The sequence below is a fragment of the Myotis myotis genome, unplaced genomic scaffold (assembly GCF_014108235.1).
Source record: "Myotis myotis isolate mMyoMyo1 unplaced genomic scaffold, mMyoMyo1.p scaffold_m19_p_7, whole genome shotgun sequence".
Taxonomy (NCBI): Eukaryota; Metazoa; Chordata; class Mammalia; order Chiroptera; family Vespertilionidae; genus Myotis; species Myotis myotis.
Genome location: NW_023416379.1, coordinates 21,390,300 through 21,407,651, shown reverse-complemented (window position 1 = coordinate 21,407,651; position 17,352 = coordinate 21,390,300).

Sequence of the window (17,352 nt, the reverse complement as noted above, 5' to 3'; positions counted from 1 at the left end):
CTGGGCTACCGTCTTCTGCTGCATAGGGCATTGCTGATTATCTGGGGGAAAGGTTGTCTCTGAGGGGCATGTATATATAGAAAGAGATAATTTCTAGAGCTAGGATTTACTAAGTTTAATGAAAGCCCTCGGTTTCGGGTGGAACAGTTTAGTTTGGGATTAATCTTGGATTTTGATATCCGCGCTTGATCTTTCCTATTGAAGGAAAATGATCTGCTCATTAGTATCTTCTAGTCACCCAACAAATATAGTAGTACACATCAGTGGATACCCTAGCAATATAATCTACATTTGATGGACAATATTTTCCTTATTTCTTAAATACTGCTTCTTCAAAACTTTTGTCATCTCTCCGTTCCCCCTTGCCTCCCTCCCTCTCTTTGTCTACCTTCCCCACCACACACTCACAAATACAGAAGTTAAAAATTATGTGGTGTTAATTGCTGAACCAGAAACTATAAAGCTAAGCTGGGGGAACTAGATAAAAGGTAGTTAGCTCACGACTAAGAATCTTGGGATTCGAAGACTTGTGGTATTTTGTGCAATGTTAAATCATACAGACTATTATGGAACAAATAATTTTTAGATTTTTATTTATTATTCATGAAGTGTCTCCTAGACCTCTTAAATGGAGAAGGACAAAAATAAAATCAGGTCAGGCGGTAAATTAGGACTAAAAGAGCCATGCCTACAAAACAGGTTGTGGGATATGGGGCAGGAAGTTACTCAATTAATTTAACAAAATTAATTTTGATTTCCTAATAACAACTTGGGTTTGGCTTTTTTTTTTTTTCCACAACGGTCCTCAACTTGGAATAGTTCTATTGATTTAAAGATAAATCAAGGATTGGGGTTCACAGGCAATTTAAATTTATTTTTCATTTTTGCCTGTTTAAAAAGCTGATTACTTGGACACACTTTTTCCTATCACCTATCACCCTGAAGTCTGTGGAAGCAGCTCTTTAATTAAACTTTATTTAAAATAAACAAGACCTGTCTTTTCTCTTGAATGAATGAAGCCTTATGATTTTCACTGAGGGAACGCAGAGAAAATACTGTTTTCTTTGTATATGGTTTAAAAAAAATTTTCCCTTATCCTTTCTCATCCCATCTTAGATGCACACAATCTGTTCCTGTGTTTTATACATTTATTCTCCATTGTTAAGGTGACAACAGAGATTTCTGCTTCTGATAAAGGGGCAATATGGTCATTTCCTCAAATAATAAGAATTTTCTCTCATACCCATATTTTTCCTGAGTTTAGTTTTCTAGGAATTGTTGAAGTACATCCTACAATAGATGGTGCTTTTCTGTATAAAATGTAACCATCTCTTTTGACTTAGCAATTGGGAATCTCACCCACAGAAATACTCACATGGGTGCAAAAGAATGATGTGGCCTTGTTTGAAACACTGAACCTTTAGAAGCAGTGTTAAAAGTCCTATCATCAGAGACAAGGTCCCTAAGCAGTCATTAAAAGGATGAGATAAATTTATGTGTGCTGATACAGATATATTTTGTTTGATGACAAATGCAAAGAAAAAACATGATTTATTAAATGCCAAAGGCAAATTACTGAGTATGTATTGCATGATTACAAACACACACATACACAAATGCATACAATACACATGCAAAATAAACCTATTTTACTATTATTATTCCCAAACTTTGCTATGCATTTACACATCTTTGCAATATGTATGAAGTGAATGCCAGAGAATGACTTAAGTATGGCTAATCTTAGTATTAGAAAGACTTGGTATCTACATTTCACCCTTTTGATGAACCTGAAAGAATGGCTTTCTTTTATCTTCTAGGAGTCAAGAGAGAGGGGATTTTTATCTTCCGTTCACTGCTGATCTCTGCATCTGGAACATGGTGAGCTCCCAATAAAACTGGTGAATGAAGGGACAAGCTTCCTGCTCCCTATCAGGAACACTGCATGTGATAAAAGGTTGATAGATTAGGCTCAAAGTAGAGAGGGAAAAGATATTGGACACTATCTAGGAGAAGAAATTCTATAAAAAGAAATCAATAAAAAGAATTAGGAGGAGGTCAGAATGGTGAAGAGATGGAGGGGCCATCCTACAGGGAGAGGAGGAGGAGAAGGAGAAGGAGGGGAATCTAGGAAAGCAGAGAGCAGGTCCATACCACCCCTTTCCAAAGGGGAGACTTACTGGTAACGGGCTCTGTGGTCATGCTCTCCTAGTTATTCAGAATAGTATAAAGGGGATGCAGTAGTATAGCAACTAGATTTAGAAATACAACTGTGGCATTGCAGAACAATTTCAATATTGGGGATAAAAGTGGCCCAGAGAATCATTGTTTGTATTTGTCTGAAAATGGCCTTTGGTTCCAGTTTGGTGACTACAAATTATCTTTCAATGCTGGATGTCTTCCTTTAGTGTTTGAATAAAGAACTTACACTTGATATTGAAGAATCTAAAGCTTAAGTTGGTTGAATTAAAGTGTATTTAAAATGGCAGGCACGGATATGAATGAATTTCACCATAATGTATTTCTATTTTCTCTAATGGTTATTGATTTGAAGTTTAATCTGTTACTTATGAATATAGTACTTTTATAAAGTACTTAGTTCCTTATAAGCCACTTTCTCCTATGACTAATTAAATGAATTTTATACAGTACAAATCTGTATGTGTATGATCTCTTGGAATTCTTTAGGGTCACTTATTTCACAATTAAAATTTTTTTTTAAAATCATGAGTTTTTTATTCCTGATAAGATCAGAGGTACAGAGCCTATTCAGCACCAAATATTCTCACAAAGATATAGAGTGTTGAAGAATAAAAGCTTACACTTTTCAAAGATTAGATAAATTTTAGTTATATTTGGCTAAAATATATAAAAGTTAAAGAAATAATATATTAAACTTGGAAATAGGATTCTCTGTGGCCTAAACTGACTATACATCACATTTGCCCAGGATACTTCCTACTTACTTCCGTTGTCCTGCTCTAATTATTAATAGGGTCCCCTTTCAAATTTGTCCAGGTTTGAAAATAAGTCACATGGTTACATGGTTATCCTATTCTAAGGAAAAGATGTTGACCTTATCTCAAATTTCATTTTTACTTTCTTCTACTCCATATCATATCATATTTTCAGATACTAAAATTACAGGATATTGCTTGGGTAATGATTGAAAGATAATGATGTCTGAACTTTCCCCAGGGTGTTGAGGAACACCCATTAAATTGGATTACAACAGGGTCTCAACTGTGACATGGCAATCATTCAGAACAAATATTTTAGGTTGTGCTTTTGTAGGAAGAGAATTGCTTGCAATTCTACCTTCTTAATAAAATGAGAGTCTGTGCTTCTCCCCCATCTCTGCCTCTTCAAATTCCCCTTATTAGGATAAACAGCATTATAACAAGGAAATTGCTGGCCTAATCCCTGAAAATCACAATGGGTATACTAAAATTCCAATGCATTGAGATAATTTGGGCTTTTTCTTGAGATAGTTTTTAACCATTAACCTGCACAACAAAGTCAATTCAATACTTCGATAAAGTTAGAGCCTAAACAACTTCAGTCCTTTGTAGCTTTCTGAGCTTTTCACTTTACTATCTCTTATTGTCATTAAATGATATTCCTGAATGCTAATTTAACTGACTTTCACACTTTAATCAGGTTGGAGGCATGTATATTAAAGGAAAGAAAAAAGTTAACTAAATTGGAATGCACCATAAAAATGGTGGCAGTAATGAAGGAGGCAGTTCTTGATTTTTGTTTTTTCTTTTATTTGTTTTTAAGCTATGGCCATGACCAGGGTTCAGATCTGATAAGGTATGCTGAAAAGCAACCTCTTCCTTCTCATACTCATTCAGTAAGCAGTTGACATTCTTTTACAAATATTTAAAACTAAACATTCTTTGGGTTAAGAATGACTGGCATTGTTATATTAATAGCCTTGTAGAATGTTTATTTTGGCATTTTAGATTCCAATCATGAGTTGTTAAAAAAAGTCACCAACTCCTATTTTATTTCCCTTTCAAATATGTTTTGCATTTTATTTGATTATAAGGGTATTCTTATATAATTCTATTTTGAGATACACCAAATTCTCCCCTACCCATGATCCCACTGGCTTTTGGAAGTAGCTTGCTTTCCCAGTTTTTGTAGCCATTATGTTTAAACCATACAAAAGCTTAACTTCTCAAAGTCCCTCATGGTGAAAGCCAACACTCACTTCAGGGCAAACAATGGCTTCCCCTATCACAAGCTTTTCACATTCAATTCATTTAGTCGGGGATAAAAAGAACTGTGACCAAATTTACTTTCTGAGTATAAGAGGGAAGGAACATTTGCCCTCTGATTATAAGCATGTGAAATGTATGTCCAGTTTCTCTTCAATCTTTTATTTTGTTTTAATTCTTTATTTTCCTAGTTTAAGTTTCCATATAAAAGTATTTATTAAAAATAAAAGGCCTTTTAGCTGGGTGGACATAACTATTAGCTTAGCTCCTATATCTCAGACAGATTCTTAGGACATTTTCAGGTTACTCGGTAAAAATGGCTTCTCTATTTATCAGTTCTGATTAAATTTATTTGGTTCCATTAATACATTCTTTTTTTCTTTTTAAACAGGTAATATGCAATATTGTATTTGTTTCAGGTGTACAACATAGTGATTAAACATTTATATAACTTATGATGTGATCATCCCAATAAGTCTAGTGTTGATCTGACACCATACATAGTTATTACAATGTTATCGATTATATTCCTTATGCTGTACTTTATATCCCTGTCACTATTTATAAGTGGCAATGTCTACATCTTAATCCCTTCCTCTTTTTCACCCATCCCCCCCAACCGTTCCCCCATGTGGTAACCATCAAAATGTCCTGATTAAGTTTACTCAGTTCCCTTAATACATTTTTTAGCATCTAATTAGAATAATCCTAAACCAAAGAAAGGTAGACACAATGCCAATAAAAATAGAGGAGGTGATCTTTTGAAAGTAATTTTCTATGCCCCTAAGGCGGTGGTCGGCAAACTGTGGCTCTCGAGCCACATTCGGCTCTTTGGCCCCTTGAGTGTGGCTCTTCCTAAGCCTTAGGAGTACCCTAATTAAGTTAATAACAATGTACCTACATATATAGTTTAAGTTTAAAAAATTCGGCTCTCAAAAGAAATTTCAATCGTTGTACTGTTGATATTTGGCTCTGTTGACTAATGAGTTTGCCGACCACTGCCCTAAGGCAACCTGGATAACCCTTTGCAGTTGTTCTATCTAAATTCCATCCAGAATGGTCATCTGGAGACTGTGAAATCCACCCTGCCTGACTTAAGGCCAGAAAATGACTAACTCAAAGTTTGATCTTTGGGTTAGTCACATGTCTTCCAAGGAAGTAGGTCTTAAAAGCTCTTTGTGTAAATATGAGAGGTGACCATGTGTCTTTTCCATGTAAAACTGGATTTCATTCCATTGGAAAGGAAAATCACGACAGCAATGATGATTCACAGCTTTTATGTCACCTACCAATATCTCCTTGTTGTTGTTTTTTTTCCAGAGCTCTGGCATTTTCAAATGGACTCTGTTCCATCCACAACAACGCTATCTTAATTTCTTTCTCAACCCTAAAAAAAATGTTTTATTTATGTATTTAATTTGTTCTTACTTTTGATTCACATTGAGACCCTGGATGCTCTACATAAGTTCTTAACTATGGCTAATTGTACCCCAGAGTACTATGACTTCATTATGGGAAGAACTAAGCATAAGGAACAAATAACTGAAAAATCTGTGTTGCATGCCACCATCTCAACCATCTACAGATGAGCTGAACAGAACTCCTATAACCAAGAATATAAAGAAGAAGCCCATCAAGACTGGTGGGAGGTGCAGAGACACATAATAGGTTGGTCCCAAACCCACATGTGGTGATTAAAAACCAGGAGAGATATCTTGGCTGTGGCGGTATCCCCACCCCCCATGGCGAGGAGTTACAGCCCCACACAGGGCCCTGGTCTGGACTACCTGGCTGGGAAGAAGAGTCCCCACAACTTCCGGTTGTGAAAATCAGTGGGGATTGTGTTTGCCATGACAGGGCTGCTGTAGACCCAGGCATTCCTCTTAAAGGGCTAGTGAATGGACTCATCGCACACAAACCTCTTGCCCTAAGTTCCAGAGTAGGTACAGCAGCTCAATAAGTGCCAGGGACATGCAGAAATGAATTGTCCAGCATCAGGGCAAGGGTTGGAGGGGCAGTTCTCTCTGGGACTGAGATGCTAGCAGAAGCCATTGTTGCTATGCTGTCTTCTCCCCTTAGAGCTGACAGGGGCAGGCTGAAGTGATGGCAGGCCTCATTGCTCCTTGATGGATCCCTTCCTCCTCACAGCCTGCAGGTACATGCAGGCAACAAATCTGAGTCTCCATTAACCTGACTAACACTTCTCTTGCCCACCTTGGTGATTCTGAGACCTCACCCTACCCAATCCATGCACCATGCACCTGTGGCTGGCCTGGGTCTATGCTGCAGACTTTCCTAAAATCTCTCAAAGGTCCCAAAACCCCAAACAAGCAGCAGCTGGCCTTGGCATGTCCTGTACCACTTGCTAAGTGGCCCAAGACCAGCCCTAGTGGCAGCTAGCCTTGGCTCACATCATAACCACTCCCAGGAACCTCCAAATCCAGCACAGGCAGCTGCCAACTTTAGATCAATCACCTTGTAGCGCCTACCAAGTGGCACCAGGCTGGACACTGGCAGTGGCTGACCTTGGTCTGCACCGGAGCCCCTCTTAAGAGGCCCCAGGACCAACACACTTGGTGGCCAACCTCAGACTACATTAGATCAGCCCCAATTAGCGCGACAAATGACACATCCAAAGAGTAAATTCAGCAAGCACCAGAGCCCTACTAAAGTGCATTCCTCTCCATGGGGTCAGCCCCTGCGCAACAGCTTGTCCACTATAGTCACAGCCCATCCTCACAGCTAGTCAGCCTGAAGATCAATCCCACTCACTGACATGCCAAGAGCAATCAAGACTCAACTACAACAGGAGGACATATACAACCTACACAAGGGACATCGCTGGAGCACCTGGCTTAGGTGAACAGTAAGACTATGCCTCTGGGCCCCACAAGACACCTACTATATAAGGCTACTCTGCCAAGACTGAAAGACTTAGCAGATCTACCTAATATGTAGAAGCAAACACAGGTAGGCAGCCAAAATGAGGAGACAAAGACACATCCCAAAGGAAAGTATAGGACAAAACTCTAGAAAAGGAACTAAACTAAATGGAGGCAAGCAGTTTACCAGATACAGAGTTCGAAACACTGGTTATTAAAAATGCTCAATGAACTTAGGGGAAGAATTGATTATGTCATAGGGAACTTCAACAAAGAAATAGGAAACATAAAAAAAAGACAGAAAACATAAAGGAATGTCAGAAATGAAGACTACAATAACTGAAAAGACTATCATTCAAGAATAAGAGCAATTTAAAAATACTTTTTAGACTATAAAAAGCTTGAGACATTGCTACTTTAAAAATTATAGATAAAATCCTGTGTAATAGTTAAAAAGAATGATATGGGATTGGGAGTGTGATTAGGTAACGCATACTGAGATCCATACCAGGCATAAGAGAAGCATAGACATTTAAAAAATATATATATTTTATTGATTTTTTACAGAGAGGAAGGGAGAGGGATAGAGAGTTAGAAACATCGATGGGAGAGAAACATCGATCAGCTGCCTCCTGCACACCTCCTACTGGGGATGTGCCCGCAACCAAGGGTCCCGGAATTGACCTGGGACCCTTCAGTCCTCAGGCCAATGCTCTATCCACTGAGAAACCCAGTTAGGGCAAAGCATAGACGTTTTTAATTAACTTTTAACTTTGTTATAAAAGTGTATGTAGTTAAATAACCAGCATAAAACTTTAAGGGTGCCCACTAAATGAAGATAAATATAGTCTATGGATAATATAACCTATAATCTATAAAATATAATCTATAAGCTTCAGAATCAGCAAAGAAAATAAAGGTAAATTTTTAAAGTTTTAATCAAACAAAATACAGAAAGAAGAAAAAAATAAACAAAAAAATGTATGGAAAATAAAATCAGAGTAGATAAGTCAGTAAAACATATTAAATGGTATTAAACTAAGATATTGAAAGAATAAATTATTAAATTGATTTTTTAGAAATTCAGCTAACTTTGTTTTAAGAAGCACACCTAAAACAACACAGAATTTGACAATAAAGGGATACAAATATATAGAACAGGAAAATGAAGACAAAAAGAAAAATTAGCAATATTAATGTGAAATACATTAAAATTCAAGGTAAAAGTTAACAGAAAAATCCACATGAGTACAATAATAAATAATAAAGTTTTTATATGATACAGTTTTGTGTACTGTGCTTTTTCTAGTTTCACTATTTTCACACACAAAGTAATTCCTTCTTGAATAATAACCACCTATATGGGCAAAATTAATCTCAAGTGTGAAAATAAAATCATATTTTTAAAAAGGGCTTGAGGAAAATGTGGTAGAATCTCTTAGGAGAAAAAATATTCTACAGAGATGTCTACAAAGACTGGGCATATGTTTTTGAGGTCTTGTACCTTGTGGGTATTTGTACAAGAGGAAAGTTACTCTAACCTCCTTGGGCAGGCATTTATGGAGCATCTCAAGCCCTGCATCCTTTGGATGTTAATGAGACCCACCTGCCAGCAGCAGGAGCCTAAACAGGATGGCCAGAAATCCCAAGAAAATAATCAAGACAGAAAAAATATGCCATCGTCAGCTTCTGAATAAGAAACTGGCTCACAGTCACACACAAAGCCATAGACTAAATAGAAATTTCCCGTCCTAAAAATGAAATGTGTGCAGAATTTTGGGTGAGTGATATTCAGTACAACTTACACAAAATATTATCATTATCTGCAAAAAACTACTATGAGTTTTCTTTGCAGGAACAAGCTTCCTTCATTAAGATATTGCCGCTCAATGAGTGGGAGAGATCTCCAGAGGAGCAATGTGACATCTGGCCCCCAAATCACACTAAAAAATTCATCTTCTCAGCTCAGTCACAAAACGTTCATGTTGCTAAAAGAAGCAAATTTTCTAGCTCACTGGTTTTTACATTAACATGAGATGTCCTAACACCATCTTAGCAGACTGAGGTCTAAAGATGTTGGAAAGATCTAGATGTTTGAAAAAATTTGTTTGTGAGTTTCTGTGCATTTCTTTACTTGGTGCCTCTGTGTGTATAGCGAAGAACACAATATGGTATTATTCACTTATAAATTGACCCTATTGACTCTCCTGTTTTCTAGCAGTGATGATCTGTTAAATTTTCTTATGAATAAGGGCAAACATAAGACTGGACACCCTCATTGTCCACAAACTAAACATTTGCTATTGCCCCATAGAGGAGTTGAACCCAGAAATTGGGGTAAATTTGGAGTGCCATGTCTCCACAACTCATTATTGTGTTAAATTAATTCAAAGTAGAAGGTGTCTCTATCATTGTGCAGTTTAGATGCAAAGTAGGCACCTGAACACTCGTTTCTGTTCTGCCAGTGATTGAGTGACCAGGGATAAGTAACCTACACCCTTTCTGCTCAGTTTCAATATCAATAAGATAAGAAAAATTAAGATAGAAAAATGAAAAAAAGTTGCAAAATGTGAAGTCAGAAGAATTGGGTTGAAGTCCAAAATGACAACTCTTAAGGCAGAATACCTGCCAGTAAGTATACGCTCAACAAATTCCACTGCTTTAGCCTTGTGCTCAAGCTGCCACCAGGAGATGACTTTGGAGGAAAGATGCTCAAAAGCTCTCTATCAAAAAAACACATCAGCACAGCTCAGTGACTGAGCTTTGACCTGTGAACCAGGAGGTCACAGTTCAATTCCCAGTCAGGGCACATGCCTGGGTTGCAAACTCAATCCCCAGTAGGGGATGGGGGTGGGGGTGGGAGAGAGGGGAGATGTGTGCAGCAGGCAGCCAATCAATGATTCTCTCTCATTATTGATGTTTCTATCTCTCTCTCCCTCTCCCTTTCTCTCTGAAATCATAAAAATATATTTAGAAAAAAACATATCATATGTTTCCTCCAGTTATCAGAGTGCCTCATATTACACATTACTATATATAAATTTAGGCTTTCTACTATCAATTTGTTGGTACTGCTTTTCTGAGAAATTATGTTGCCATGGAATATGATATTCTTAAGTCTGAATTTAATTATATACTGATAACATTATTTTTTTCCTGTGATTTAAACTACATAAATCTTTAGATAAACAATGCCAATCTTCAATGGGAAGGTTCTGTAAGAGAATTCCACAGATAGAAGGAACTGTAGAGAATGTTTTCCAGTTTTATCATCTTACATCAATCTCACAGTCAGAATATGGCAGATTCCTGTCTTTGGGAAGATAATAGTTTTTCACACGAGTCACTGATTTGCCAGTTGCTGACAGCCTACTTTGTTCTAATCTCTCTTCATAAAAAAATATAGGACAGTTTAAGTCTTCCAAGAGTTTTCATTGAAAAAAAGAACAAGGGAGACCTACCAAACAAAACCAATCAAAACCTGGTAAGCTTAGCATACAACCAGTAAAGTTATCTATCAAGTGGTGTTATGATCCAATGAAAATTATCACTTTTATTCCAGATGGTGGTAGAACCTTGTGCTCCGAAGCATTTATTCTGGTCATGAAGACCTGTGACTCTGACATTTACTAGTTGCATGACCATTTTGAGCCTTAATTTTCATCTTGACAAGTGAACTAATAATAGTTACTCCTGTAGGGTTGAGAAGATCATGTGAGAGAATCAATGCACATACTCTGGTCAATGGCTTGTGTAGGACATTTGCCATTATTATAATTTCCTGATATATATTTACCCCTTTATGTATTAAAATAAACTTCTTCAAGTTAATGTTGAACATCACAAAAATCACATCTTTAATTTTTGTGTATAATTTGATCCACTCAAAAATCTGCTAAGATAAAACCCAGAGAGTTATTCTAGATTTCCCTTTCTCCATCATTATGAGGATGTTTGCTCTATTATGATACTGAAAAGAAGAGCTTAGAAATGATGCTCAGACTTAAGTCTCAAATTCATAACACAAAATGATCTGGATTCAGTAACTTTTCTAATGTAGGTCTGATGGCTTAGCAGTACTGGATTAGAAGAAAAGTTGTTCCCCGCTGTTGTGCCCTGAAGAGGTGGGGCTGGGAATAAGCACCGTCCTCCACACGGATATGTTTCTGGGAGGCCGAGAGCCCCACAGACATGACTTTGCATTTGCAGGAGAGCTCAACCTATCAATTGAAATACACACTCTTAGAGAGAGAAACAAGTATATTCCCATGCACAATTTCAGCTAGGAAATTAAGTTTAGCTATGAAGTCAGTTTTAAAATTGTTCTGTAAAACAGACCAATTCTCATGGCATTAAATGCCTAAATCTGAGAAAATGTCGATGCTTCATAAACAATGAGAGCCCCCAAAATGCAGAGAAGACTTTCTCCTCTGAGCAGTCATTTCTCTTAACTGGTTAAAACTGGGTCTACTTTCATGGTACCTCTCTTTAATTTGGATGGTCAAGTTTGAATGGCTACATTTTCCTCGAAATATCCAGCTACTTCATTCTCCCTGGGGTAACCAAACCAGATGAGCCTTAGTACTTGTAATACCAAGATGCTGTGGCTTATTTCTGGCTGCTGCACAGCTACTAGGGGCCACAGGCTCTCTGGGTCTAGGGACTGCCAATAAACTACACTACAGCAACACCTTATAGATACTCTCCCCGCCCATTTGTAAATTTTATTGTTTATTTGCATTCCCCATGAAGGGAACTCTTGGACTGGGAGACAGGAAGCCATGAGAAGTGATTCCAGTTCTGCTATAACTGGCTAGGCTATTAGGTTATTCTATTTTTTGCCTTGTTTTCTTCATCAAAAGCATCCTGCACAGGTCCAAAATTCTACGGTTCTGTGTGGCTTATCAGTTATCACTTAATTTGCAGTGTCTTCTGTGCTTGTTTTGGGGGAGGGAGTATTGTTTTGTTTGTTCGGGTTTTGCTTCAGCTCTGGAATTATTGGCAATCCTGAGGAGCACAGTGCTAGGTAGAAACCTCTCTCGGGTCTGTAAACAAGCTGGGCTCTCTGTGTGCCTTCACAAAGGGCTCAGACATGACCGTGCTGGAACCATGTTTTCTGAAGTCGGAGTGAAAGCTGGAGATATTGCCTGGGAAAATTCACAGAGTGTCTCACAGACTTTTACATCATCCTCCAGCGTGCCTGAGTTCTATTTATTCTTCAAGCACTGAAATAACCCCAGCTTATATCAGTGACAGCTCAAGAAAGAGCATCATTTTGACTTCACCATGTATGGTTTCAATCCAACTGTTTCCATTTTCACATCACATGCTATTCACAAACATGACATACGGCCACTTTCCCAAAAAGGGCAAAGGATCCTTGCTGGGAAGAGTCACATGGACATTCCATCCAACCACTTGGAGCTTTTATTCTTAACCCGGCACCGATAGTGGAATAACTGGTCTTGCCTGTTATAAATAGGTTCTGGAGCCTATCGCTCTAGCTCACTGGGAAAGAATGCAAACATCCCAGGAATGAAATACTTGGGAAGACTGTCCTGCTTGGTAAGAGCTATTTTATTTTAAATGACAAAATTTTCCTCCAGACACAGAGAAAGCCTTACATTTTTAGCCTGTGAGTTTCTCATCCTTAGGAATGAAGTGATGTTTCATATGAGAAAAAGAAAGAAAAAAGAGAGAGGAAATTACATCAGTGGTAAAATGTGCTGAGCAATACCTTCCTCTCTCAGTTGGCCTTTAAAGGAATGTTCATTATTTTGACCAAATCTATGTGGTCATGCTGCATTCTCCAGGAAAAAATATGGTTCATGTAAAGGTCTGTTCAGAAGGACCTAGAAAGCCAAAAGCATGAGGCTACTAGAAACACATTACATAAGACACCAAGTAGAGACCATAGAATCAATCATTTCAGAAAATGAACTTGTTCTTTTCCGTCACTTTTCTTAACTGGTTAAACCTGTGTCTATTTTCATGGTATCCACATCATCCTCTCTTTAATTTGGATGGCCAAGTTTGAATGGCTACATTTTCCTAGAAATATCCAGCTACTTTATGCTCCCTGGGGGTAACCAAACCAGATGAGCCTTAATACTTGTAATACCAAATTGCTGTGGCTTATTTCTGGCTGCTGCACAGCTAGCAGGGGCCACAGGATCCATAGGTCTAGCAACTGCCAATGGACTACACTGCAACAACACTTTACAGATACATCCTCCATTTGTAAATTTTACTGTTGATTTGAATGTGAGAAGCACTATATTTTCTATAAACATATTTTTCTTTGAATAAAAACCAATCAAGTTGCATATGAGAAAAAAGGTATGTGAAGATAGTTAAAATTGCAACCTTTTTCTAGTTTAATAATTGATAAACTGTCATATATGAAGTTTCAATTTCTGAACTTAGAAATATTTCTTAATTTTGCTACAAAATAAGGAGAGGGGACATGATAAAAAAAAATATGACTCTTGATTGCGGTAACAAAATATGATTCTAAAGACTTTCCATGTCTTTTAAACCTACATAATTTGCCTTTCACCAAAATCACCACATCTCAAACTCAACTGCACATGACAGAGATCTAGTTTTTAGGTAGCTGCAATTCTTTTCTTGACTTGAATCCCTAGGTCTGCAGGTGGGGAGTTGGATGGTATATGCTTCTCTGCACACACAGTTTTAGTGATTCTGGGAGAGTTAGAAGAAATAAAGTTCATTCAGAGATATTGTATAGAAATATCTGGACACATAATAATGATGTTCAATTTTAAACAGTATGGTACAGAGTTCTGAATTCTAGTCTAGTCCATATTTATAATGCAAATCAGAGTTCTAATGATACAAAAATTAACTTGTATCTATACTAATGCTAAAATATTTAATCAAGGAAACCCTTAGACTGAAGTGTCCCTAGTGCCTTGGTAGCCTACATAAGCGAACAAAACCCAGGCCAGTCAATGCACTTGAGTCCAAGAAAACGAAAACTTAAGTGAAACCAATCATAAATGGCCAATTAGACTTTCCCAAATAAGGCAACTGCTTAAAGTATAACCAATTAAATGATTTCTTTGCTTTGGTTCAGCATCTTCTCTGTAAAATCTTTGTCCTTTGTGTCTATCCATGTAGTTCTCCTAACCACCTTTGGGTTGGTACTGCGCGATTTGAATTAATGCGTGCTCAAGTAAACTCTTGAAAAAATATTTCCTTAGTTTACCTTTTAACCAGGTGTAATTAATGATACTTTTATTGAAATCAGAAATAGCACAGAGAATGGAACAATTGTTCTAAGACTTTCTCAGTTGACTCTTGGTCTAGGAAGCACAAACCTATCCAAAATCAGGGGCACATACATGCACACAGGTAGCAGTGTTAGGCTGGAGTCATGAAACCCCAAATAAGAGTTTACTGCATGGTTTTGCTAGCTCAGACTTTAATTGTACCAATCAAACTCTAATGACCTGCATAGACAAAGGCTTTGCTTCAGGCATTTAATCAAATTTTCACATAAAGTTCATAGGGCGTCTAAATAAACTTGTTTTTTGGATGCATCTTCTCAATTTCTTTTATTTCTAAAAATTTTCCTTCTCTCTTTCCTTCCAATATGAGAATGCCCATGTTAATTCTCATTCTTGCCGAAGTTTAAAGATATTCAAGGTGGCTATTAAAATACTGATGTAAACTAACTCTGCCCCTGTAAGAAGCATATACACAGGACTGACTACATTTTTTTCTAGTTGAAATGTATCCTTCAAAGAATTTTTGAGGGGGGCTCATTTCAGCTTCATGGCATTTGGGGTTTCCCCATGACTTTGCCAATCTAGCCTCAAGTGCCCACATTTCTCCAGGACAATTAATCAGTTATCAAGGCTGTGTCATCTGCCACCAAAATGCCTGGATAAAATGAATATTTTGATTAATTGCATAGATTGTAATTAATCATGGTACTTTTCATGTTGACTCATATACTTATAGACTAAGTCTAAAAAGTAAAACTAAAAAATATATATATTGACCCACTTTCTTTTAAAAAGTGGGAAAGCAGTTCAAAGAGTAGACTAGTTAGAAAACACAAAATATGAAGGCTAGGTTTGGAAGTGGCCCAGCACCATGCTTGAGGCTCAGCCTTTAGAATTTCCACATCCTTAGGAAAAATAGAAATAGTGAGAGTGTTAGTCCATTTCTCTCTTGTCAGGTAGACAGAGATCATGCAATATCTGCATCATGCAATAAGTTTTAAATCAAGAAATCAAATCCTTCCATCATACTCATAACTGCCTATAATGTGATACCTTGCTGTATGACAAGTGTAATGAAATATATTAGAAGGTGCAGTGCATAAAGGTACATGGGGATCTGAAAAATATACTGATCTTTCTAATGAGTATCAGAGCAGTCCAGCTGCTAAATAAATGGACCTCACTGCTAATAATCATATTACCAAGTTAAAAGAAAAGAGATTAACATGTTGTGGTATTTTTTTTCTTTTTCACAAAATAGACATTTCAAATCAATGTAACTGCAAACAGAGGCATGAGCCAGTTGAGAGTGGACAAAAATTAGAAAATAGTCTTATATTAAAATTAGAGCAATTCCCAGAGCCTCCACTTACTTTATACTTGAATATAATTAGCTCTGATCTTACTGTCAGTTAAAAACCACCATACCAGGTACTATTTCCCTTTTCCTTACAATTTAAACTTTTGAAAACCAATGTCAGCAATTTTACATCCTCTCTTGCAACTGGAAAAGTGCTGATTCAGACTTCCAGGCTATCCTTCAGCTCTCTGCTCATGTCCCTGCGAGGCTCGAAGTAGAAAGTTGGGGAAAATATCCCGTCCAGAAAGAGTATCTTTGGTGTACACCCTGTTTATCCATTTCATTGTGGCCATATAATTTCCTGGACCTGTCACCCATAGATGTCAAAACTGTGAAGACCTTTAAACTACAGACTGTACTCTCTGCCTGATGAGAAGGAAAACCATATGAAAAGTGCTTCCAAAAGAAGCATTGACATCTGGTGGGCAGAAGGTGGAGGAAGGTTCCAAAAGAGAAAGACAAGATTTCCTTTCAGACAAGTTTGGATATCATTTGGTTAAGACATAACATTATATGTCAGGTTATAAAAAAGATTTGACAAGTGATGTTAATTTTCAGAGAAGATCAAATAATAGGAAATGGATGTGAAAAGTATCCATAAAGGGACCAGTGAAACATAAAAGAAATAAACTTCAACTCTGCCAACAAGCAAACACTAATGCTAAGTACAATTTTTAAAATACTTAGCTTCACTGAGGTATAACTGACAAATAAAATTGTAACATATTTAAAGTGTACATCAGGTTTTTTTATATACATCTAGTTAATTTACACATCCATCACCTCACATATTTATCTTTTGTGTGTGTATATGTGAGAACACTTAAGTTCTACTCCACAGATTTCAATTATATTATACAGTGTTATCAACTACATTGCCACGTTATACATTAGATCTTTAGAACTTACTCATCTTGTAGTTGAAAGTTTGTACCCTTTTATCAACCTCTCCCTATTTCCCTCAACCCCTGACAGCCACTTTCTACTCTCTGTTTATATGAGTTTGACTGAGAGAGAGAGAGAGAGATTCCAGCCCCACTGGCATGGCTCAGTGGTTGAGAGTCAACCTATGAACCAAGAGGTCATGATTCAACTCCCAGTCAGGGCACATGCCAGGGTTGTGGGCTCAATCCCCATATAGGGTATGCAGGAGGCAGCTGACGAATGATTCTCTCTCATCATTGATGTTTCTATCTCTCTCTCCCCCTCCCTTCCTCTCTGAAATAAATTAAAAAAAATATTAAAAAAAGATTCTATATATAAACTAGAGGCCCGGTACACAAAAATTTGTGCACTCGGGGGGGGGGGGGGCCCTCAGCCCAGCCTGTGCCCTCTTGCAGTCTGGGACCCCTCAGGAGATAATGCCCTGCTGGCTTAGGCCTGCTCCCGGGTGCCAGAGGGCAGGCCTAATCCCTAGGTGCAGCACCTGGTCGGGCTCAGAGCAGGGCCAATTGGGGAGTTGGGGCACCACCCTGTGTAATGCACAGAGCAGGGTGGATTGGGAAGTTGTGATGCCACCATCAGTCACGCTCAGGGTAGGGCCAATTGGGGGGTTGGGGCACCGCCCCCTGTCACACTCAAGGCGGGGTCGATGGGGAGGTTGCGGCACCACCCCCTGTCACGCATAGAGC